The sequence below is a fragment of the Xenopus laevis genome, chromosome 8L (assembly GCF_017654675.1).
Source record: "Xenopus laevis strain J_2021 chromosome 8L, Xenopus_laevis_v10.1, whole genome shotgun sequence".
Taxonomy (NCBI): Eukaryota; Metazoa; Chordata; class Amphibia; order Anura; family Pipidae; genus Xenopus; species Xenopus laevis.
Genome location: NC_054385.1, coordinates 20,205,413 through 20,228,370, shown reverse-complemented (window position 1 = coordinate 20,228,370; position 22,958 = coordinate 20,205,413). Strand labels below are relative to the sequence as shown.

Below are 22,958 nucleotides of genomic sequence, written 5' to 3'. Positions count from 1 at the left end.
AATCACTTAGACATACATTGTTTCATGAGTCACAACCAGCAGTACAGAAAACAGAGAAGGACTGAGAATGGCAATGACTTCTACAATTAACTATAAACCCTCTGAGAATGAGGAAAAAATGGAAGTTGGGAAGTCACTTAGAGATACATTGTTTCATGAGTCAGAACCAATAGTGTAGAAAACAGACAATGGCAATGACTTTTACACTTAACTATAAGCCCAGTGAGAATGAGGAATAAATGCATATAGGGAAGTCCAATGCAGGTACATTGTTTCATGAGTCAGAACCAGCAGTGCAGAGAACAGACATGGACAGACAATGGAATAAAAGGATATTGGGAAGTCACTAAGAAATACATTGTTTCATGAGTCACAATCCGCAGTGCACAATTCACTGGGTTTATAGTTAGATGTAAGTCATTGCCATTGTCTTTCCGTGTCTGGTCCCTGCAATGCTGGTTCTGACTGATGAAACAATGTACCTGTAAGCGGGACTTCTCAATATCCATTGATTCCTCATTCCAACTGGGTTTATAGTTAAGTGTAACAGTCTTTGCCATTGTCTGTCCGTGTCTGTTCCTTGCACTGTTGGTTCTGACTCATGAAACAATGTATCTCTAAGTGACTTTCCAATTTCCATTTTTCCTCATTCTCATAGTTAATTGTAGAAGTCATTGCCATTGTCTGTCCTTCTGTGTTCTCTGCACTGCTGGTTCTGACTCATGAAATAATGTATCTCTACGTGACTTCCCAGTTTCCATGTTTTGCTTATTCTCATTGGGTTTATAGTTAAGTGTAACAGTCATTGCCATTGTCTGTCCTTCTCTGTTCTCTGCACCGCTGGTTCTGACTCATGAAACAATGTATCGCTAATGGACATCCAATATCCATTTATTCCTCATTCTCACTGGGTTTATAGTTAAGTGTAACAGTCATTGCCATTGTCAGTTGTCTGCACTGCTGGTTCTGACTGATGAAACAATGTATCTGTCAGCGGGACTTCTCAATATCCATTTATTCCTCATTTTCACTTTGTTTATAGTTAAGTGTAACAGTCATTGCCATTGTCTGTCCTTCTCTGTTCTCTTCACTGCTGGTTCTGACTCATTAAACAATGTATATCTAAGTGACTTCCCAACTTCCATTTTTTCCTCATTTTCACTGGGTTTGTAGTTAAGCGTAACAGTCATTGCCATTGTCAGTTTTCTGTACTGCTGGTTCTGACTCATGAAAAAATGTATCGCTAAGTGACTTCCAATATCCATTTATTCCTCATTCTCACTGGTTTTACAGTTAAATGTAACAGTCATTGCCATTGTCTGTCCTTCTCTGTTCACTGCACTGCCAGTTCTGACTCATGAAACAATGTACCTGTAAGTGAATTCCCTATTTCCATGCTTTCCTTATTCTCTCTGGGTTTATAGTTAAGTGAAACAGTCATTTCCATTCTCTGTCCTTGTTTGTTCTCTGCACTGCGGGTTCTGACTCATGAAACAATTAATCTCTAAGGGACTTCCAATATCCATTTATTTCTTTTTTCACTGGGTTTCTAGATACGTTTAACAGTCATTGCCATTGTCGTTTTCTGCAGTGCCGGTTCTGACTCATGAAACAATGTACCTGTAAGCGACTTCCAATATCCATTTATTCCTCATTCTTACTGGGTTTATAGGTAAGTGTAAGTGTCATTGCCATTGTCTGTCCTTCTCTGTACCGCTGGTTTTGACTCATGAAACGTTGTATCTCTAAGTGATTTCCAATATCCATTTATTTCTCATTCTCACTGGGTTTATAGTTAAGTGTAACAGTCATTGCCATTGTCTGTCCTCTGTTCACTGCACTGTCGGTTCTGACTCATGAAACAATGTACCTGTAAGTGATTTCCCTATTTCCATTTTTTCCTTATTCTCACTGGGTATATAGTTAAGTGTAACAGTCATTGCCATTGTCAGTTTTCTGCACTGCTGGTTCCAACTCATGAAAAAATTTATCTTAATTTGTTACTTCCAATATCCATTTATTCCGCATTCTCACTGGTTTTATAGTTAAATGTAACAGTCATTGCCATTGTCTGTCCGTTTGATCTCTGCATTGCTGGTTCTGACTCATGAAACAATGTATCTCTAAGTGACTTCCCAATTCCCATGTTTTCCTTATTCTCTATGGGTTTATAGTTAAGTGTAACAGGCATTGCCATTGTCTGTCCTTGTCTGTTCTCTGCACTGCTGGTTCTGAATCATGAAACAATGTACCTGTGACTTCCCTATATCCATTTATTCCTCATTGTCAGTGGGTTTATAGGTATGTTTAACAGTCATTGCCATTGTCTGTCCTTCTCTGTACCGCTGGTTCTGACTCATGAAACAATGTATCTCTAAGTGACTTCCAAAATCCATGTATTCCTTATTCTCACTGGGTTTATAGTTAAGTGTAACAGTCATTGCCATTGTCTGTCCTTCTCCGTTCACTGCACTGCTGGTTCTGACTCATGAAACAATGTACCTGTAAGTGACTTCCCTATTTCCCTGTATTACTCAGCCTGCAGCCTTGTGCCTTTATATGGTCACAGAACCCTTCAGTGACTTCTAATATCCTTTTCATTAACAGTAGGGGGTACATTATACCTTATGATACATGAGTGATACTCTGAGTTCCCTGTATAACTCAGCCTGCAGCCTTGTGCCTTTATGGTCACATAACCCCCTCTGTGACTTCTAATATCCTTATCATTTACAGTAGGGGGTACATTATCCTTTTTAATACTTGAGTAATTCTGAGAGTTCCCTGTATAACTCAGCCTTCAGCCTTGTGCCATTATATGGTCACATAACCCCTCAGGGACTTCCAATATCCTTATCATTTACAATGGGGGGTACATTATAATACATGAGTGGTAGTCTGAGTTCCCTGTATAACTCAACCTGCAGCCTTGTGTCTTCATATGGCTTTACAACCCCTCAATGACTTCTAATATCCTTATGATTTACAGTAGGGGTACATTATCCTTTATAATAAATGAGTGATATTCAGAGTTCACTGTATAACTCAGCCTGCAGCCTTGTGCCTTTATAAGGTCACAGAACCCCTCAGTGACTTCTAATATCCTTATCATTTACAGTAGGGGGTACATTATCCCTTATAATACACAAGTGATGCTTAGAGTTCGCTGTATAACTCAGCCTGCAGCCTTGTGCTTGTATATGGTCACAGAACCCTTCAGTGATTTCTCATATCCTTATCATTCACAGTGGGGGTACATTATCACTTATAATACACAAGTGATACTCAGAGTTCCCTGAATAACTCAGCCTGCAGCGTTGTGCCTTGATATGGTCAGAGAACCCCCTCAGTGACTGCTAATATCCTTATCATTACAGTTGGGGTACATTATCCCTTATAATACATGAGTGATACTCAGAGTTCCCTGTATAACTCAGCCTGCAACCTTGTGACTTTATATGGTCACAGAACAGCCCCTCAGTGACTTCTAATATCCTTATCATTTACAGTAGGGGGTACATTATCCCTTAGAATACACAAGTGATACTAAGAGTTCCATGTATAACTCAGCCTGCAGACTTGTGCCTTTATATGGTTACAGAACCCCTCTGTGACTTCTAATATCCTTATCATTTACAGTAGGGGGTACATTATCCCTTATAATATATGTGATTCTCACAATTCCCTGTATAACTCAGCCTGCAGCCTTGTGTCTTTATATGGTCACAAACCCCCTCAGTGACTTCTAAAATCCTTATAATTTACAGTAGGTGGTACATTAAACCTTATAATACATGAGTGATACTCAGAGTTCCCTGTATAACTCAGCCTGCAGCCTTGTGCCTTTATATGGTCACATAACCCCCTTTGTGACTTCTCATATCCTTATCATTTACAGTAGGGGGTACATTATCCCTAATAATACACAAGTGATACTCAGCGTTCCCTGTATAACTCAGCCTGTAGCCTTGTGCCTTTATATGGTCACAGAACAACCCCTCAGTGACTTCTAATATCCTTATCATTTACAGTGGGGGGTACATTATCCCTTATAATACATGAGTCATACTCATGGGAAGGTAGACCGTACATGCATTGAAACTCAATATCGCAATAAAGACCACATACACTAGAAACTTCAATGGAGAAAAACAGGCCTCAGGGACTTTATTACAGAATGCTGCCACATAGACACGAGCAGCCCAATTTAAGCTGTATAAACCAATACATGAACAAAGACCAGGCCCACCTCTGGTAACAACCCAGTCGGTGGCCATTATGTACACCAAAGCTCTGCCTTTACCCCCAGGCCCCAGAGCTTCACTTATTCCTCCACTTACACTTAAGTCACTGCGACAGTTATATAAATATATTTATTTATTCATTTATTTCTTTTTAACAAATAAAAGTAACATAACCAAAATATTAGGGTGGGTGGGACGGGAGCTCTTCTTCCACCTCCCGCGGTTGCTGCCGCAGGAGATAATGAGCCAAGCCGCACTTATATACAGATCAAAAGCCAATCGAGAGCAAAGGGGGGAGGAGTCAACGATGCCACCGGATCCACTCCCTGATTGGCTGCCGACCTTCCCATACCAGATTCAACGCTAAACGCGTCTCGGCCTCCCAGAGTTCCCTGTATAACTCAGCCTGCAGCCTTGTGCCTTTATATGGTCACAGAACAACCCCTCAGTGACTTCTAATATCCTCATCATTTCTCCAGGAAAATGTATCCCAGATTCACCCAGATTTTTGTTTTTCATTGTCCACGGAAAATGCTAGAAAATAATTTAGAAGAAAATATTTTTTTTTTCTGACAACAAAGTTATTTTTATTAAAAAAAAAGAGAAATGTGTTTTTTTGTGTCTGTGTTCTCACATTGTGTTGTGTTGTTCTAGGTGTGCCTACTCTTCCATCTGCTGGCACGGTGCATAGCCTTGCTTGTGATGCTGCCACTGTTGTACCTCCACCTGTCACTACTAACACATTCCAGGCCCCACAACCACATCATGAGCAGTGCCTTTCTAGGCAGCCTGGAGCTAAAGAGTAACACAAATGCACTCACTTGCTGCACTTGACTTGTGTTGTCATGGAAACAGTGGCAGTTTGTACAAACCAGGGAGGCCTTTCCCAGATCACCCATTGGAAGTGGTGTTGGGCTCTCAGATCACTCTCAGGAACACTCGTGGCAAACCTGTCCCTTTTTGGCTTCACTCGCACAAACACACGTACCCTGTGAGGTGACTATTTACCCAGCAGCCTCATTTGGGAGCACATTGAAAATCTATTCTGCCATCAGTTTGAAACTCAATGAGAATCCTCATTGTCTCCTCCTGTTCTCACTTGCAGGGCAGTATAAATGACCCAGATTTGCTAAACCACTGTAATGTTGGTAATACTTTCCCTTTAAATGTGACTGGACTGCAGGCTTACATAGATCTTCTCTTTGTGCAGATATGAAGGGGGCGTGGGAGCTCCCACCAGCAACAGGTCACCTGCTCCCCATACAATGATGTCAATAACTGGAGGATTGAGAAGGACCTTGCACAGTAAAGTGAGAGTGGGGATGTATTTCATTCAGAGTTTAACTCATGAAGGAGAATCTGATTACATTTCCACAAGCTGGAAGTGTTTGGAGAGAAAGCTTTGAAAGTTACCACCAAAGCCTGGTGTGGAACATGGAGGAGCACAGAGGGGAGTCAGTACCACTTATCTTTTCCCACCTCTCCACCAGACTCAGATTCAGCTCATGGACAACCCAGTGATATGATATTCTGCCAACCTCAGTGCCCTGACTTACTCTGCTTTACTGATTTTCTACCTACTGCATCCCACACGGTCTGATCAGAGCAGGGGGTTATGGGAGATTATACCCAAGTAATATGTTGGCATGTATGTATGGAAGCAACTACCTGCCCACCAAAATGGTGGTGCTGCTGCTGCCATGTGGGTGAGACCTTAATTCTGCTTGTTTGTCTGCGCGTCAGAGAGGGAGTGTGAGTGAGTGAGCATTACAGTGCAGTAGGTGTGCCCGTGGCTACCTGTGGCTGCTGCACCGAGTTAACCCACCAGATTGCCACTGTCGGCCTGAATACAGAACTTATTCTGATTTCCCAGTGCCTCCCACCTGTAATTCACTTGTGGGAATTGTAGTTCAGAGGAGTCTCTCTCACTCTTTCTCTCATTCTGCGCAGGGCCACCAGCATGGGGCACAGTTCCTGCTGCTGTTGCTGACTCTGCTGCTGCTGGAGAAGGATGAAGGAGCCGCCGGATAAGAAGCCACAGGAGGGGGGTGAAAAAGTATTTGCTGCTGAATTTTAGAGGTAAGTTTCACTGAACCCCAATGTTTCTTTTTCCCTTGGCCACCAATGTCTTCACCTTTCAGTAGGGGTCCTGTTCACTAATGTATGTATGCAGATGTGGTTATGTCTCTTTCACCTTTTCAGTACATATGGTCTGGCCTACATAGTACATACATGTGTCAGTAAGACCCAGGGTTCATTTATTAAGTGGAAGGCAAAGTGCAAAGAACAAGTGCAAGCCACCATTATTGCACACTGTCGTCATTATATCACTATTCATTATTTAAATTGGTACAGGTCACCTCTCCCCACACGGAGCAGTTGCACCATGAATACAGATCTGCTTGCTTCTCCTTGCTCCCCTTATCCATCTCCTACCTTGTACCCCATGGACTTTGGGAATCAGATAGGTGTATAAATATAATCTGCCAGTACATCATGTTGCTCAGTTCAGGGGGTTTTGGCAGATAAGTAAATAGAGAAGCTGCTGTTTGAACAAAAGATCAGCACAACAGAAAGCCGACCCTCATACGTGTTCCTTCTGTTTGACCTGAAAATACACCTGAATGGCTCGTCTATGGCTGACTTTAGTCAAGAGGGGGGTAAAATCCTAACTAGGCCTAATGCACAACATCATATGGAGGTGGGACGGCCGGCAATGGAAGACAAGCGCTGTGGGTAGATCACAGGACTCAGTACAGGAGATATAGTGTTAGGTGCAGCAACCTTGTACATTAATACTCATTTTTATTAACATCTGTGTATCTGGGGCTTTACATATATCCACTGAAATCTCTGTATATCCATAAAGATACCAATCCACTTCTAAGTAGGGTTCTACATTCATTATTGTATGGACACTGCCACCATTCTAATAAATCTTTCAGTTGGCAGATCTTGCAGTGCACCCCAATGGCATACTGTAGCCTGCCCATTATATGTTAATAGAGGGGAGATCATTGAATCACTTTCCCCTTGTGTTTCCCCTGTTTCTAGCCTGGAATATCTGGAAAAATAAGTATTTACTAACAACCTCACCACCCACTGTCCAGTTCAACACTACCAGCCGCTGACTGATTGGACCTCACCACGGTGCTACTTCCTGTCTCCATTCAGACCTCGGTGATGCACAGACCTGGGACATGTCTATACTTTTCTGGGTTTGTGCCTTTAACAGACCAATTAAAGGGCGGTTCACCTTTAAGTTAACTTTAAGCATGTTATAGAATGGCTAATTCTAAGTAACTTTTTAATTGGCCTTCATTTATTCTTTTTTTTATAGTTTTTGTATCATTTGTCTTCTTCTTCTGACCCTTTTCAGCTTTCCAATGGGGGATCACTGACCCCCATCTCAAAACAAATGCTCTGTAAGGCTACACATTTACTGTTATTGCTACTTTGTATTACTCCTCTTTCTATTCAGTCCTCTCCTATTCACATTCCTTTCTCTTATTCAAATCAAAGCATGGTTGCTAGTGTAATTTGGACCCTAGTAACCAGATTGCTGAAATTCTAAACCGGAGAGCTGCTGAAAAAAAAGCCAAATAATTAAAAAAACACAAATAATAAAAAAATAAAAACCAATTGCAAATTATGCAGAATATTACTCTCTAAAATAGTTTCCTGTGTGTCACAAATCAGAAATAATTTCCCTTAGTATGGGGGTTCTATAACATGGATGGATTCTGTACATTATTGTTCTTTTGCTTTGCTTTCTGAGTACACGGGGGCAATGACTGCACAAGTATCCCTACAGAGACAGGTTTAGGCTTTGTACCCACAGGCAACTTCTTATCTGCCCAATGAATATTGTGTTGTGCACTTTAACCTTCACCCCTATGGCGATAGCACCAGATATGTCTGACTATGAAAGGGAGAATGGGATCGTACCTGCTGAATTGTGCCTTATGGATAATATCCCTGTGCACTGAAATACAGTAAATATGTGTCTTGTGTTTTTACTTGCCTTTTAGAAGGATTTGTTCTTACTGCAATACATTTGAGAGTCTGTATCACTTTAAACTCAATCATATATATTTTTATCTTTCCCTCCAGCTTTATGTCTGTATATGCCAGTGGGTACATGAGTATACAGACTACATTCAATGATGGGGAATGGAGGGAGATTCCCAGGAATGACCATTAGAAACAGAATCTCCCGTACAGCGAGATACCATAAAACTATGGCAGAATATGTATTTCCCTGTACTAAGCACAATTCAGCAGAAACAGTCCCCTAAATTTGCTCATAACCTGTACAGAGAGATCCCATAAAACTATGGCAGAATATGTATCCCCCTGTACTAAGCACAATTCAGCAGGAACAGCCCCTAAGTTTGCTCATAGTCTGTACAGAGAGATCCCATAAAACTATGGCAGCATAGGTATTCCCCTGTACTAAGCACAATTCAGCAGGAACAGCCCCTAAGTTTGCTCATAGTCTGTACAGCGAGATACCATAAAACTATGGCAGAATATGTATTTCCCTGTACTAAGCACAATTCAGCAGAAACAGTCCCCTAAATTTGCTCATAACCTGTACAGAGAGATCCCATAAAACTATGGCAGAATATGTATCCCCCTGTACTAAGCACAAATCAGCAGGAACAGCCCCTAAGTTTGTTCATAGTCTGTACAGAGAGATCCCATAAAACTATGGCAGAATATGTATTCCCCTGTACTAAGCACAATTCAGCAGGAACATCCCCCTAAGTTTGCTCATAGTCTGTACAGAGAGATCCCATAAAACTATGGCAGAATATGTATCCCCCTGTACTAAGCACAATTCAGCAGGAACAGCCCCCAAAGTTTGCTCATAGTCTGTACAGAGAGATCCCATAAAACTATGGCAGCATAGGTATTCCCTTGTACTAAGCACAATTCAGCAGGAACAGTCCCCTAAGTTTGCTCATAACCTGTACAGAGAGATCCCATAAAACTATGGCAGCATAGTTATTCCCTGTACTAAGCACAATTCAGCAGGAACAGTCCCTAAGTTTGCTCATAGTCTGTACAGAGAGATACCATAAAACTATGGCAGCATAGGTATTCCCCTGTACTAAGCACAATTCTGCAGGAACAGCCCCCTAAGTTTGCTCATAAACTGCACATCGAGATACCATAAAACTATGGCAGAATATGTATTCCCCTGTATTAAGCACAATTCAGCAGGAACAGCCCCCCATTATGGCCTTATCACAAAAGTCTTAATACATTAAGAAAAGATGTGGAGATGAAACTTAACCTTTCGGCCTGAGTATTTTAATGTAAAGAGGAACCACCATGTTTATTCTACTCCCAGGTGTTCCTTATACAGGTACCCATCACTGATCTTAAAGGAGAACTAAACCCCCCTTTAGTCAAAAATCCCCAATGGCCCACCTCTCCCCTCTAGAAATAGTGACACACAGGCGACATCTTTGGTATTCTCAGTAATGTGAGCACCGTATTGGCGCATGCAGAGTTGCAGAAATCTGCCGCTTCGAGACAACTGCGCATGCAGCGAAAGTAAAGGAAATTGCCGAAGGGACCAGATTATTACCGAAGCACTGGAAGATGAGGCCTGTGAGCTCCGCTAACTCTGCATGTGCGTCACTATTTCTACATGGGACACAATTCAGGGGTGGAGGGGGGCAGTGGGGACATTTGGCTAAAGGGAGTTTAGTTCTCCTTTAAAGGAGTTGTCCCCCTTAACATAACTTTTATTAGAGAGTGATATTCAATTTGCAATTGGTTTTTATTATTTGTGGTTTTTGAGTTATTTAGTTTTTTTTATACAGCAGCTCTCTAGTTTGTAATTTCAGCAATCTGGTTGCTAGGATCCAAATTACCCTAGCAACCATGCACTGATTTGAATAAGAGACTGGAATATGAATAGGAGAGATAGTTATAAATACACTGGGCAGGATGATCAATGAATGAGCAGTTTGACTCAAATTCACTCACATTCTCTGGACTTTTTCTTTCCTCCCGTTGGTGCTGGAGTGGTCGCCTTCTGTGATACTCCTTCATCTGTGGAGAAAATGGAACAGAGTTACACCATGCTTAGCTATGGATAAAGGGGAAGCAAACCAGAGTGTGAGCTCATACGCTTATCTCCCATAATTCCACAGTTTCTTAGAATACTTCCCTTTATATAAAAGTCAGTTTGAGGGTTATTGAGGTTTTGTTGCTTTTGTATCTCTTTCTACTTAAAGCGAATCTGTCATCACTTGAGAAGGAAACATATTGCAGAAGTGGCAAAAGATTAGGTGCTGGGTTACATGAGTAACTAAGTGCTTCAGTGAGTGCTTCACAACAGACCCTGCAGCTTTCACTGTGAGCAGAAAAAGGAGATTTTGTGTATTCACCGTAAATCTCTCTGGTCACTTGGGGGACACAGGGAACTATGGGGTAGAGCTGATGCCACTAGGAGGCTGGACACAACAAGAAAGAAAACTGGCTCCTCCCCGCTGGCTACACCCCACTACAGGCGGAGCCTATGCCAGTTTGTCCCAAAGAAGGACTGAAGGAGGTTCCAATTGAACAACAACTTTAATTTTAACTTGGAACTTACACTATGACTGAAGATGTCAAATGGTAGAATTTGGTGAAGGAGGGGATTGAGGTCCACGTAGCTGCTCTGCACTGCTGTTCTGCCCAGGTTGTGCTCATCCCCCTGGTGGAAGAGCCTTTACTGTGTCTGGAGGTGTCAGTCCTTGAGCTCTGTTTGCCCGTTGGATTGTCTGTTTTATCCATCTGGAAATGGAAGCTTTTGTGGCTGGTAACCCTGTTGTTGGCCTGAACATGTGACGAAGTGCAAATCAGTTTTTCGGATGTTACGTACCCTGTGGAGATAGAATTTAAGGGCATGTACTGGGTCCAGAGAATATAGAGAAGCCTCCTTGGGGCAGAATATGGGAATGGTTATATCCTGGTTGGTATGAAATACCGAGAAAACCTTTGGTATAAAGGAGGGGACTGTGCGTAAGACCGCTCTGTTGTGATGGAAGGTGAGAAACCGTGGCTTGTATGACAGGGCGCCGATCTGTGAAACACACCTCGCTGAGGTGATTGCGATTAGGAAAGCAGTTTTCAATGTGATCCACTGGAGTTTCAAATGATGCTCTTTGAAGCACCTTTGGCACTAGAGTGAGGTCCCACGTTGTCACTGGTTTTCTAAACGGCGGTGCCATGTGGGCCAATCCCTGTAGGAAGGTCTTGACGTCCGATGGTAGGGCTAACCTCTTTTAGAGATCCGAGGAAGAGACCTAAGGTCACTCCCCTCCTGGAGGAATTCTAGAAGATTTGGTAATGACCAGACTTCGAAGTTTACTTTGTGCTTGAGGCACCATTGTTTATAGGTGGTCCACACTCTGTAGTACGCTCTGGCCAATGTAGGCTTTTGTGCAGCTCTCAAGGTGTGAATCACGGCATCCGAGAAACCCTTTTGTTTTAGGATGTGGGTCTCAAGAGCCACACTGTCAAGTTGAGACTGTGGGGGTTGCGATGTTGAATCGGACCTTGTTGAAGTTGATACGAAATGGACGGTGGGACCCATGGATCCTCTATTGACAGCTTGAGGAGGTCTGAGAACCAAGACAGCTGAGGCCAGTTTGCTGCTATTAGGATGAGAGTGGTCTGTTGCCTCTGTACTTTTTTGATTGTTCTGGGAATCGGAGGTAGAGGAGGGAATGCATAAGTGAGACTGAAGTCCCATGGGGCCAGAGAAGAGGAATCTTGAATTTTCATGGGAGGATAAACCTGTTGAGTCCTTTGATGTCGAACACCGGCCGGACCGATCCGTCTTTTTTGGGGACTACTAACAGGTTTGAGTAGTAGCCTTTGAACTGTTCTCTGGGAGCAAATGTAGAGATGACCTCAGCTTGGAGAAGGGCCGCCAGTGCGTCTTGGAAGGCTTTGCGTTTTGTTGGTTCTTGCCCAGCACTAAAGAAGCATTGAGGGGGTAATGCAGCAAATTCTAGATGATAGCTCTGAGATACTACCTCATGAACCCAAGAGTCTGTTGTGATCGCTAGCCAATGGTCTGTGAAGTGGAGCAACCTTCTTCCCAGGGGTGCCCCGTTGGCCAATGGCCCCCCTGTCATTTTGTGGTGGGCTTGTCTGTCATTCAGGTTGATGTTTTACAGCCTTTCCAGGATCTGAGCTTTCCCCAGAATCTTCCCCTGTTTGAGGTGGGGGGTGTCTCATGTTTTTGCTTTAAGATGGACCAAAGAACTTTCCTCTACAAAAGGAAGACCATGCGTTTGGTTGAGGTAGCAGTGTGCTTTTCCCCCTGTTGCTTTGCTGATGATCTTGTCAAGGTCTGGAATAGGAGCTTGCCCTTGAACGGCAAGGATGTGAGTTACTTCTTGGATGAGAGGTCTGCGGACCATAATTTCATCCACAGAGACGTACGGGCCGCTATCGATAGTGCGGATACTCTACTGACAACTTGTGTTGCGTCGAGAGCAGCTTTGCATATGTAGTCGTTGGCTTCTTTGTTCTGGGTTGCCCATTGAGATAATTCTTGGCGTGGGGCTCCTGAGTATTGCTTGGAGAAGGGAGTCCGACCAGGCCTGTACTGCCCTACTAACCCAAGCTGTGGCTAGGATTGGATTGAAGGGATGTGCCTGACATCAAAAAATGTTTTTAATAAAATTCGTTAGTATACAACGGAAAAAAAAAACACCAAGACAAATTAAACTTTAAAATAGCAAAGCTTTTATTAAGAAATACAGAAAACTCTGCTTCCCCTCCTCTTCAGAAAAGGCGTTAGGGCGACCATCCATCCTGTAGCACTTTCTCCTCCCTGGCTATTCTACTGACAGCGTGTCCTCTGCCCCCATCTCCTTCTCCAGCTCCTCTTCATCCTCCTCCCAGGTGTCCAACAGCAGCAGTAGGAAGGCAATGTCGGCAGCTCCCCATTGGCTCCACAAGAGGTGCAGGAAGGTAGAGGAGGGCAGCACGTCCATTCTGGCCTGGCAACAGAAGGTGTGCAGCCTGTGGGAGGAGCCAATGCCAAAACGGTGTCGATACCTCCTCCTGCGCTACCTAATTCTACGCTTTGCTGCGACCCTGCGACATTTCTCGGCAATTAAATCCAGAGTGCGTGGATGGAGGTTACTCACACAGGTTAATATAAACCATAGAGAGTGCACAAAAAAACAAACACACAATCTACACCGATATCGTTACAGCAGTTGAATGTAGTCAGGCAGACAGGTGCGTGGACAACTTTGTCACCTGCAGAATCTGAGAAATGTCGCAGGGTCACAGCAAAGGGAAGAAATAGGCAGCGCAGAAGGAGGTATCGGCACCGGTTTGGCCTCGGCTCCTCCCACAGGCTGCACATCTTCTGTTGCCAGGCCGGAATGGACGCGCTGCCCTCCTCTACCTTCCTGCACCTCTTGTGGAGCCAATAGGGAGCTGCCGACATCGCCTTCCTACCGCTGCTGTTGAACACCTGGGAGGAGGATGAAGAGGAGCTGGAGAAGGAGACGGGGGCAGAGGACACGCTGTCAGTAGAAGAAAAATCAAGCGCCGCAGGATGGATGGTCGTCCTGTCGCCTTTTCTGAAGAGGAGGGGAAGCGGAGTTTAAGTTATTTCTTATTAAAGACTTTGCTATTTTAAAGTTTCATTTGTCTTTGTGTTTTTTTTAATTGTATACTAATGAATTTTTTTACAAATTTTTTTAATGTTACTGATCCTTTAAAGGATGAGGCGTCAGGAACTGGAAGAGCCGTGTTCTTCGATAGCCTGGAGACTGGTGCATCCACTGAGAGTGACCATTTATCTGTACTGTCTGTAGGAAATGCCTCCAGCTTGAGGGACCTGCGGTTGAAAACAGCTTTTGGGCTTATCCCATTCCTGCTGGATTATCTGCTCCAACTGAGAGTGAGCCGGGAAGGTGGGTGACGCTCTGCTGTTCCTCTTAAATAGGGAAGAGTCGCAGCTGCTCTCTGGTTCCTGTAGATTGACAGTTTCCAGCACTGAAACTACTAGGGCATCTGCTGCTTCGGAGGAGAATTTTGTGGGTTCCTCTTCCTGTAATTCTAAACTGTCAGATAACTCACCCCCTGATACTAAGGGAAATCTGATTTGTGACTATTCTCTATGACACTCATTCCCTTTTCCAATTATATGGATCCCTAGTCCTGCGGTTATGTTTGCTCCCCCAGGATTTGGAATATGGGGGTGTAACTATAGGGGGAGTTTGCTGGGGGGCACTGACTGATCACAACAAATATTTCATTCTCTAAATGTAGTTGGAGCTAAAATGATGTGGCTGTGGGGCCTCGTATGGTCTAGTTCTCTATCGCTACGATACTGAGTTGGAAAATAAATATATCTCACTGCAATATTCTAAATATTCTGAAGAGAACGAGTAGATGGATGATGGGCTTTTGGATCACGTGATTGAAACAGAAATTAATTCAAAATGTTGCAAATGAAATGAAAATTCAGGGTTTTTCCTTAATGTTACTCTTTAGTGGGTTTTTTTTTTTACATTTGAGCTCACTTTTAGTATGATGTAGAGAGGGATATTCTGAGATCATTTGCATTTCATTTTTTATTATTTGAGTTATTTCGCTTTTTATTCATCAGCTCTCTGATTTCAGCAGTCTGGTTGCTAGTGTCCAAATGACCCTAGCAACCATGCATTGATTTGAATAAGAGACAGGAATGTGAATAGGAGAGGCCTGACTAGAAAGATGAGTAATAAAAAGTAACAATAACAGTAAATGTGAAGCTTTACAGAGAATTTGTTCTAAGATGGGGTCAGTGACCCCCACTGCAAATAATTCTATAACTATAAAAAAGAATAAATGAAGGCCCTTTTGGGGCTTAAACCCAGAAAAGTGAAGACAAGTCCCAGGTCTGTGCATCACCGACGTCTGAATGGAGGAGACAGGAGGTAACACTGGGGTGAGGGCCAATCAGTCGGCGGCTGGTAGTGTTGAACTGGGCAGTGAGGTTGTTAGTAAATATTTCCTTCTCCAGATATTCCAGGCTAGAAACAGGGGAAACACAAGGGAAAGTGATTCAATGATCTCCCCTCTATTAACATATAATGGGCAGGGTACAGTGTGGAATTGGGGTGCACTCCAGTGTCAGTAGCAGATTATTCTTCCCAGGGGCCCCTTGTAAGTTAAAATCCACCTTGACGACTGTGCCCCATGATGGAGGCCCTGTGCTGAATGAGAGAGACCCCTCTTGCTGAACTACAACTCCCAGCAGGAAGTGAATTGCAGCTATAAGAATAAATGACATTACACTGCATTAAGCCCAACCAGAGTCAGACTGGCCGGCAGGACATTGGCAAATAACCAGTGGCCCCCGTCACTTTTGTGCCCCCAGCCTAGACCCCCTGCACTCGCTCTCCCTCCCTGACCCCAGTCCTGCTGATTTGCCAGAAAAAGGTGTGTGTGTGTGTGGCAGGTGGGGTGTTGTATTTGCATCTGGGGGGCCCCGGGCCCTAGGGTTGCCAATTGTCTGGTTTTGACCCGGCCAGTCAGAGTTTTTGAAGGGATGTTCAAGTCAAAGCTGACTGCCCAGTATTCCAAATTAATAAAACTGGGCAGGATTTCCCGAGATTGAAGTTGTGATCGGCCAATCGCCAAATCATAGCCCCGCCCCCGACAGCACAGTCACATCCCAAGCTACATCATGGCTCCGCCTCCCCCCAGATTTCTTTCGGGGAAAAAGTGACAACCCTATGGGCCCCTCAGTCCAACGTGGAGCCCAACAGTGACAATCTAGTGGGTTCCCTCAGTACTGCAGCCACAGGCAGCCACATGCACACGTACTGCACTATAATCACTCACACTCAATCTCTCTCACACTCAGTCTCTCTCACACTCAGTCTCTCTCACACTCAGTCTCTCTCACACTCAGTCTCTCGCACACTCAGTCTCTCTCACACTCAGTCTCTCTCACACTCAGTCTCTCTCTCACTCAGTCTCTCTCTCACTCACACTCAGTCTGTCTCTCACTCACACTCAGTCTGTCTCTCACTCACTCAGTCTGTCTCTCACTCACGCTCTCTCACTCACGCTCTGTCTCTCACTCACGCTCTGTCTCTCACTCACGCTCTGTCTCTCACTCACGCTCTGTCTCTCAATCACGCTCTGTCTCTCACTCATGCTCTGTCTCTCACTCACGCTCTGTCTCTCACTCACGCTCTCTCACACTTTCACTCAGGCTCGCAGCGGTGGGGGAAATAAGTAGAGACCAGGGGGAAAACAGGAAGAAAAAGGGAAACTGTAAGGAATATAGAAAAGCAACGTCCTGCAATAAACAATGGAAAAAGCAGTGTTACTGGGTGTGAATCCAATATTCTCTGTATATAACTACTGAGCTGATACTGTATAGATTATATAGATAATGTACCCCCACTGTAAATGATAAGGATATTAGAAGTCACTGAAGGGTTATGTGACCATATAAAGGCACAAGGCTGCAGCCTGAGTTATACAACGAGCTCCGAGTATCACTAATGTATTATAAGGGATAAAGTACCCCCTACTGTAAATGATAAAGGCACAAGGCTGCAGGCTGAGTTATACAGGGAACTTTGAGTATCACTAATGTATTATAAGGGATAAAGTACCCCCTACTGTAAATGATAAGGATATTAGAAGTCACTGATGGGGGTATGTGGCCATATCAGGATATTAGACTTTGATGAAGGGTTCAATGAAGGCACAAGGCTGCAGGCTGAGTAATACAGGGAACGCTAAGTATCACGTGTGTATTATAAGGGATAATGTACCCCCTACTGTAAATGATAAGGATATTAGAAGTCACTGGGGGTGTCTGTGTTCATATAAAGGCACAAGGCTGCAGGCTGAGTTATACAGGGAACTCTGAGTATCACTCATGTATTATAAGGGATAATGTACCCCCTACTGTAAATGATAAGGATATTAGAAGTCACTAATGGGTTCTGTGACAATATAAAGGCACTAGGTTGCAGGCTGAGATGTACAGGGAATGCCAAGTATCACTTGTGTATTATAAGGGATAATGTACCCCCTACTGTAAATGATAAGGATATTAAAAGTCAATGAGGGGTTCTGTGACCATATAAAGACACAAGGCTGCATGCTGAGTAATACAGGGAACTCTGAGTATCACTTATGTATTGCAAGGGATAATTTACCCACTACTATAAATGATTAGGATATTAGAAGCCACAGAGGGGTTCTGTAACCATATAAAGGCACAAGGCTTCAGGCTGAGATATACAGGGAACTCGGAGTATCAGTAGTGTAGTAAAAGGGATATGTACCCCCCACTGTAAATGATAAGGATATTAGAAGTCAGTGAGGGGTTATGTGACCATATAAAGACACAAGGCTGCAGGCTGAGTAATACAGGGAACGCTAAGTATCACTTGTGTATTATATGGGATAATGTACCCCCTACTGTAAATGATAAGGATATTAGAAGTCAACGAAGGGTTCTCTGACCACATAAAGGCACAAGGCTGAGTTATACAAGGAACTCCGAGTATCACTAATGTATTATAAGGGATAAAGTACCCCCTACTGTAAATGATAAGGATATTAAAAGTCACTGAGCGGGTTATGTGGCCATATCAGGATATTAGACTTTGATGAAGGGTTCAATGACCATATAAAGGCACAAGACTGCAGGCTGAGTAATACAGGGAACGCTAAGTATCACTTATGTATTATGAGGGATAATGTACCCCTACTGTAAATGATAAGGATATTAGAAGTCACTAAGAGGGGGGTCTGTAATCATATAAAGGCACAAGGTTGCAGGTTGAGTTCTACAGGGAACTCTTAGCATCACTCATATATTATAAGGGATACTGTACCCCCTACTGGAAATGATAAGGATATTAGAAGTCACTGAGGGGGTTCTGTGACCATATAAAGGCACAAGGCTGCAGGCTCAGTAATACAGGGAAAGCTAAGTATCACTTGTGTATTATAAGGGATAATGTACCCCCTACTGTAAATGATGAGGATATTAGAAGTCACTGAGGGGGTTCTGTGACCATATAAAGGCACAAGGCTGCAGGCTGAGTTATACAGGGAACTCTGAGTATCACTTGCGTATTATAAGGGATAATGTACCCCCTACTGTAAATGATAAGGATATTAGAAGTCACTGAGGGGTTGTTCTGTGACCATATAAAGGCACAAGGCTGCAGGCTGAGTTATACAGGGAACTCTGAGTATCACTCATGTATTATAAGGGATAATGTACCCCCTACTGTAAATGATAAGGATATTAGAAGTCACATAGGCGGGTTATGTGACCATATAAAAACACAAGGCTGCAGGCTGAGTTATACAGGGAACTCTAAGCATCACCCCCTACTGTAAATGATAAGGATATTAGAAGTCACTGATGGGGGTATGTGGCTATATCAGGATATTAGACTTTGATGAAGGGTTCAATGACCATATAAAGGCACAAGGCTGCAGGCTGAGTAATACAGGGAACGCTAAGTATCACGTGTGTATTATAAGGGATAATGTACCCCCTACTGTAAATGATAAGGATATTAGAAGTCACTGAGGGGTTCTGTGACCATATAAAGACACAAGGCTGCATGCTGAGTAATACAGGGAACTCTGAGTATCACTCATGTATTGCAAGGGATAATTTACCCACTACTATAAATGATTAGGATATTAGAAGCCACAGAGGGGTTCTGTAACCATATAAAGGCACAAGGCTTCAGGCTGAGATATACAGGGAACTCTGAGTATCAGTAGTGTATTAAAAGGGATATGTACCCCCCACTGTAAATGATAAGGATATTAGAAGTCAGTGAGGGGTTATGTGACCATATAAAGACACAAGGCTGCAGGCTGAGTAATACAGGGAATGCTAAGTATCACTTGTGTATAATATGGGATAATGTACCCCCTACTGTAAATGATAAGGATATTAGAAGTCAACGAAGGGTTCTCTGACCACATAAAGGCGCAAGGCTGAGTTATACAAGGAACTCAGAGTATCACTAATGTATTATAAGGGATAAAGTACCCCCTACTGTAAATGATAAGGATATTAAAAGTCACTGAGCGGGTTATGTGGCCATATCAGGATATTAGACTTTGATGAAGGGTTCAATGACCATATAAAGGCACAAGGCTGCAGGCTAAGTAATACAGGGAACGCTAAGTATCACTTATGTATTATAAGGGATAATGTACCCCCTACTGTAAATGATAAGGATATTAGAAGTCACTAAGAGGGGGGTCTGTGACCATATAAAGGCACAAGGTTGCAGGTTGAGTTCTACAGGGAACTCTTAGCATCACTCATATATTATAAGGGATAATGTACCCCCTACTGGAAATGATAATGATATTAAAAGTCAATAAGGACGTTATGTGACTATATAAAGGCACAAGGCTGCAGGCTGCGTAATACAGGGAACGCTAAGTATCACTTGTGTATTATAAGGGATAATGTACCCCCTACTGTAAATGATAAGGATATTAGAAGTCACTGAGGGGTTGTTCTGTGACCATATAAAGGCACAAGGCTGCAGGCTGAGTTATACAGGGAACTCTGAGTATCACTCATGTATTATAAGGGATAATGTACCCCCTACTGTAAATGATAAGGATATTAGAAGTCACTGAAGGGTTCTGTGACCACATAAAAGCACATGGGTGCAGGCTGAGTTATACAGGGAACTCTAAGCATCACTTGTGTATTATAAGGGATAATGTACCCCTACTGTAAATGATAAGGATATTAGAAGTCACTGAGGGGGTCTGTGCCCATATAAAGGCACAAGGCTGCAGGCTGAGTTATACAGGGGATTCTTGGTATCACTTGTATATTATAAGGGATAATGTACCACCTACTGTAAATGATAAGGATATTAGAAGTCACTGAGGGCTTGTTCTGTGACCATATAAAGGCACAAGGCTGCAGGCTGAGTTATACAGGGAACTCTTAGCATCATTCATATATTATAAGGGATAATGTACCCCTACTGGAAATGATAATGATTTTAAAAGTCAATAAGGACGTTATGTGACTATATAAAGGCACAAGGCTGCAGGCTGAGTAATACAGGGAACGCTAAGTATCACTTGTGTATTATAAGGGATAATGTACCCCCTACTGTTAATAAGGATATTAGAAGTCACTGAGGGGTTGTTCTGTGACCATATAAAGGCACAAGGCTGCAGGCTAAGTTACACAGGGAATTGAGGGTTACTGCCTGCTCTGCTCTAATTACCCTGCAGAAATAGGGATTGATAGTACTATGTAGGCAACTAATATTTTTGGACAGAAACAATGTGAAAGTAATGGAAGGGTTACTGCCTAGTTTGCAATTTCAGCAATCTGTATTGTATTGATTTAAATAAGAGACTGGAATATGAATAGGAGAGATAGTTATAAATACACTGGGCAGGATGATCAATGAATGAGCAGTTTGACTCAAATTCACTCACATTCTCTTGACTTTTTCTTTCCTCCCGTTGGTGCTGGAGTGGTCGCCTTCTGTGATACTCCTTCATCTGTGGAGAAAATGGGAGTTACACCATGCTTAGCTATGGATAAAGGGGAAGCAAACCAGAGTGTGAGCTCATATGCTTATCTCCCATAATTCCACAGTCTCTAAGAATACTTCCCTTTGTATAAAAGTCAGTTTGAGGGTTATTGAAGTTTTGTCATAGGCAATTAACAGTCCATTGGATCAGGGCTACAGCTTCCAGCCCAAAAGCCAAGATGTGGATCAACAACATACAGGGTCGGACTGGGCCGGCAGCGATAGAAAAGATGTTATTTTAGATACTGGGGCATACAACTCCCAGCATCCTCCCTGCTAGTGAAACATACAGGAATATGTGGCACAACAGGATCAAACTTTTTGTTCTATATGTGACATTTGGTACTAAAGTTACACTTGCTACGCTGAATGCAGAACCCCCTGTACCCCCTCAGTGGTTGCCCCCATCACTGTCTCACTGATCTGTGTATGTCTCTAGCCATTGCTAAACTACCCAGCAGTCCCTGTGATAACTAGTAGCTGAGCTGTAGTTCAGTGACAGACACAGATCTAAATGGGGACAGGGGGAGTCCAGTCAGGGGTCCCAGGAGATCTGATGGGGGCGCTGCTTCTAAAGCTGCTTATGTTTGGACTTTATTAGTGTTGTTTTAGACTGTGCAAGTTTGATCTGTACTTGAGCATGTGATTGGCTGTCAGTTACTGGGATATCATGCCTTATCTCCGTGACATCACTCCCAGCTCAGCTCTGATTGGCTGAAAGCTGCAAGGAAGGTGATGTAACGGCTCAGGTACAGATGACCGTTATTTCATTTCTGGACTCAGAGGTAAGTGCAGCAGATCCATTTATGGGGAGCAGGGGGGCATATTTAGATGATATAAAGGGCAATTTCGGGTGTTTTGTCACCCATCATTTATAGCAGCTTGGGTAGTGGGGCCATCGCTGCCAAAATTGTCCCATTGCCTAGCACTCTAATTGCTTGGGGAGCTGCTTGTCATGAAACTGTTCCAAATGACATGTGTGTGACAAGCAGGAAAGGGGGGAGTCATTTAAGGCAACTTGGCATGACTTTCCTGCAATAAATACACTATGATGGTATAAGATCCATTGTGCTCTCTGGCTATTACTTTATTTACATGTGACATGTCTGTAATTGTACACTGGGACTGCAGCCTGTTGAGAGGCACTGAACATATATTCCATTAATACTGACTTGTCTTTTTATTTGGATACAGACACCTACATATTACACTTATACAGGGAATCAGCTGAAAATGGGCTTCTGATGGCAGCCCTGCCCCCCAATCTACTAACACATGTGGGTGTCAAAGTGCCTAAAATCTCCCCATCTGCCTCTCTAATGGGAGTGAGAGCAGAAAAACTTCTAGTTCTAAGGCAACGGGTGTTTGGTTTACTTGTTTTTATTGTTTTTTTCTGAACCATTAGACAATTTTCTCTGCCTCTGCTGTAAATGCCAACGGTCATTTTCCAACTGTCATTTGCCAACGGTCATTTGCCAACGGTCACACTCATCGTAGCGACAGTCAGTGGCCTCAGCACTAGAGTGGGGGGACGGTTCAGAGAGGCTTAAGTAGAAAGACAAGTAGCACAAATCAGAAGAATAAATGTCTGCCCTTAGGATTCCTGGCATTATGGGTGCAGGGGGCACTGATCAGAGCAGAGCTGGTTATGGGAAGCAGCCACACTGGGTACATGCAGGGGGAAATGGATTCAATAGAATATGACCCCTGTATTGATATAACCAAGGAATGATAGAGCATGATGGGATCTGTAGTCCTGTTACAAGCCAGCCCTCATCATGACATTATAAGCAATACAAACGCTACCTACCTCTTATGGTCAACCCTTATAGTGCATCATGGGAGATCAAGGCCCTTTCCACATGCCAGTGATAAAAGTCTACAGCCTGGTTGTCCAACATTTTTGTCAGCTAAATAGCACACGCAACAGCAGTCAGGCTCCCTCACTTCCAGTAATAGCCTTATAGTGGGTACAGACCTCACAGTGCATTATGGGATCTGTAGTTTATGCATTGCCATTTATTTGCTCCTTCTAACAGTCTCTTATTTCTCCCCAAAAAGTGAAATATCCCGTGCAATTTGAGATAGAGAGATATTGTGAGAGAGAGCGATTTGA

The 22,958-nt window shown here is 43.2% G+C and overlaps 2 long non-coding RNA genes across 4 annotated transcripts; one reads left to right on the top strand and one right to left on the bottom strand.

The window, feature by feature from the left end:
• Positions 1-3,989: 3,989 nt before the first annotated feature.
• On the bottom strand, positions 3,990-22,902 carry LOC121397160. Of its 2 annotated transcripts, XR_005963537.1 has the most exons (4): positions 20,745-22,902; positions 15,136-15,295; positions 10,248-10,313; positions 3,990-4,778 (listed from the first exon to the last, which is right to left on the bottom strand). It is a non-coding gene; the product is annotated as an uncharacterized LOC121397160 (long non-coding RNA). The 2 variants fall into 2 exon arrangements; XR_005963536.1 differs by lacking the exon at positions 3,990-4,778 and having other exon boundaries at positions 10,123-10,313; positions 20,745-22,897.
• Positions 4,803-8,532, top strand: LOC121397162. Of its 2 annotated transcripts, XR_005963541.1 has the most exons (4): positions 4,803-5,950; positions 6,195-6,323; positions 7,299-7,462; positions 8,358-8,532. It is a non-coding gene; the product is annotated as an uncharacterized LOC121397162 (long non-coding RNA). The 2 variants fall into 2 exon arrangements; XR_005963540.1 differs by having other exon boundaries at positions 4,803-6,323.
• Positions 22,903-22,958: the final 56 nt, after the last annotated feature.